The sequence below is a fragment of the Epinephelus moara genome, chromosome 5 (assembly GCF_006386435.1).
Source record: "Epinephelus moara isolate mb chromosome 5, YSFRI_EMoa_1.0, whole genome shotgun sequence".
Lineage (NCBI taxonomy): Eukaryota > Metazoa > Chordata > Actinopteri > Perciformes > Serranidae > Epinephelus > Epinephelus moara.
The window spans coordinates 7,619,811-7,622,688 of NC_065510.1; the positions used below are offsets into that span (position 1 = coordinate 7,619,811).

The 2,878-nt window shown below is 44.7% G+C and overlaps 1 protein-coding gene across 1 annotated transcript in view; it reads right to left on the reverse strand.

Moving 5' to 3' along the window:
- LOC126390362 (serine protease VLSP-3-like) overlaps positions 1–1,876 on the reverse strand; it is a 24,232-nt gene extending 22,356 nt beyond the window's left edge. Inside the window, exon 1 of the mRNA XM_050044636.1 lies at positions 568–1,876. The gene's annotated coding sequence lies outside the window, so the exon portion shown is untranslated. The remainder of the gene's footprint in view (positions 1–567) is intronic.
- Positions 1,877–2,878: the final 1,002 nt, after the last annotated feature.

Sequence of the window (2,878 nt, forward strand, 5' to 3'; positions counted from 1 at the left end):
AAGCTCTAAATGGTCAAGCTCCGTCATATCTTAAAGAGCTCATAGTGCCATATTATCCCACCAGAACACTGCGCTCTGAGAACGCAGGGTTACTCATGGTCCCTAAAGTCTCCAAAACTAGATCAGGAGTCAGAGCCTTCAGCTATCAGGCTCCTCTCCTGTGGAATCATCTTCCTGTTATGGTCCGGGAGGCAGACACCGTCTCTACATTTAAGACTAGACTTAAGACTTTCCTCTTTGATAAAGCTTATAGTTAGGGCTGGCTCAGGCTTGCCCTGTACCAGCCCCTAGTTAGGCTGACTTAGGCCTAGTCTGCCAGGGGACCTCCTGCAATACATCAAGCACCTTCTCTCCTCTCTCTCTCTCTCTCTCTCTCTCTCTCTCTCTCTCCTTTGCTCCTACTGCATCCCACTAACTCGGCCGTACTGCATGTCACAAACTTCTTCTGCTTCTTCTCCGGAGCCTTTGTGCTCCACTGTCTTGCAGGTTAACTCGTATTGCACGAGAACTGAATGAGACTATAAGCTCAGTGTAAACTAAAATCTTTAGAAATTGTTAACTACTCACCGACTCACAGCACAAAGAGAAGAGACGTAAGATGTGCCATCGCTGTCATGGAATTTTTGATGACTGCCCTCCTGGTGCAACCAAGTTGGCTTTTTAAGTCTGTTCACACTGTCCTGAGAAAGCACAAAAGTTCCAGGGAAGAAGCCAAGTCAGTAACATGCATTAATGGGACATGAATGTGTACAAACAGAGAGAGAAGGTCAGTGTATCATGGGACATCCCCTGGATATACTAGGCCAAAGTCCATCTAACTACCAAATAGTCCAAGGCAAGTCTGAGCAAGCCCTAACTACAAGCTTTATCAAAGATGTTTAACTGTTCTGCCAGTACGCCTCGATTAGGTGGAGTTATGTTGCTACCCCCTCTCCCCTTGGATCTCCGCACATGTTGTGAGGACTGAAAACTTCACCTGAGCCTCCATCGGCATATGGGTGAGTAGATAATGGGTGAATTTTCATTTTTGGGTGCACTTTCCCTTAAAGCGTATTCTCAAATGTGGAGACGGTGTCTGCCTCCTGGACTGAAACTGGATAACAACAGCAATGGTTAACAACCTCGGCCATAATTTTTACCTCCCCAATGAATTAGGCAAATACTGTGTTTCAAAATGTATTTAGTCACATTGGTTTTTAGATGGTACAAACAATTGTCCCATTCAAGATATGCTCGGCTTTTGTTGCGTTGTAGCTCCCAAAGATTCATGTCTCTGACACTGGCAGAACAGTTCAACATTTTAACCATCAAGCACTACTTAGTTGGATTTCTTTCCACCATGCAGAGATCCTTACTTTTGTAGTACCTTGTTATTGCTGTTACTTACAGTCAAAAGTGTTTTCTTTAAAACCATTTAGAAATCTTGTGGTGTTTTGACTCTTCATCCTGACTTGCAGATTTAATGTGAAGATTTCAGGTGAAATGAAGAAGCAAAACAATGGAAAATAGTCAGTCATCCTCAAACCAGAAGTAAGAAAGGGAAGAAGTGTTAGCAAAGGTCTTTTCAGGTAACTTGCATCAAAATGGCTCTGAGGCCTACACTGTGCACTCAGTGTGGTTGTGAACACTTTCAAAGCTAAAATTCAATACTTTATTCTCAAAGATGTCCACAGTCCAATTCAGTGTCCTGGAGTACGGAGTCAGAATAATCATATCCATCTGTATACCCTCGTCATTGTTGCAAGTATGTTGAGGACTGTGCCTGTGGATGAGAGGGTGGAGGAAGTGGTCCAAGGGACTGCTCCAACTATCAGGCCAAAAAGTTGACCTGCTGTTTACCGTTGCCGGAGAGGTCATGGTTCACCCATCTAGTTTACGTGTACTTTGTAAACCTGAACAGTTTTGACCACATCCACAAGGTATCTCGGGGGATTGCTGCAGTAAGCGGTGCCGGTGCTTTTACCTGCAAGTCATGGGTGGATGACAAGGATGGTGTGACATCTTGGCAAGATGGCTGCCAAGCAGCAGACGAAAATGGTTGTTTTTTGGTGAGACATCAGTGGCATTTCTTGCAGTGACTGTGCCACCTGTAGTTGGTGTTTTGTAGCGAAACACCAGCAGCATTTTTGACAGCCCTTGTGCCACCAAAACTGGGTGTTTTGAGCCCAAATATGATCTTTCTTCTGACCTTAACCAAGTGTTTTTGTGGTTTAACATAACCATGCATTATCTGGGTCCATGTCATTGGTTTGCAAGCCCATTGGTTCGACATCCCATTAGTCCGACTGTCCGCGGTGCTGAACAGCTTGCGGCGGGCGTATGGTGAGCCGCGACCAGCTTGAGGCGGAGCAGGCTCACGGCTTATGTGTTTGTCACTTTCTTTTTCATTTTAACCCACACCAAGATCTTTTCCTGACCCTAACCAAGTGTTCTTTGTGCCTAAACCTAACCAGACCTTAACCACAGGGCATCATGATGATTTCGGAACAGACTTCGGAACAATGAGTTTAATATGGTCGGAATAATGGGCTGTCGAACCAATGGGCTGTCGAACCAATGGGCAGTTCCCCATTATCCACAGTGTTGCTGAAATGTGTAGAAACGTAAAGTTTTAACATATCCTCTATGTAATAATGTCCAAATGTTACATATCTGGGGTTTTGCCGAAAAGTACGATGGCAACATTTATAGCATGGTCTGGGTGAATACTCGACTCTGGTTGCAGGGTACTGCAGGGTGTCCATTAAAACCTGATATAGGACACCTACTAAGTAGCTCTGTTGAAACTGTCAGTTTGTGACTTCCAGTTTGGCAAGCTAGAAGATGGCAGCATAGGAGAACGAGCTCTCGACGTTTGAGTTAAAAACAGCCCATAGCA